This window comes from Equus przewalskii, chromosome 18 (genome assembly GCF_037783145.1).
Source record: "Equus przewalskii isolate Varuska chromosome 18, EquPr2, whole genome shotgun sequence".
NCBI lineage: Eukaryota > Metazoa > Chordata > Mammalia > Perissodactyla > Equidae > Equus > Equus przewalskii.
In genome coordinates, this window is record NC_091848.1 from 6,648,871 (window position 1) to 6,649,083 (window position 213).

Here is a 213-nt window from a genome sequence, read left to right on the forward strand (position 1 = left end):
CTATTTGTTTAAGATTGTTTTAAACAGTAAAATGAAGCCTTTATGTCACAATTACATAAAAGTGAAGGCTGTACTATATGTGTCATGATAGAAAATAGAGAGGAACATCAATATGAGTCAATTAAAACAAACTTGCCAAAATAGGAATAATTATGATTTCTAATATGATCAATCGCTTATCAGGGCTCCATTTCTATACACTTGCTGCTTTCC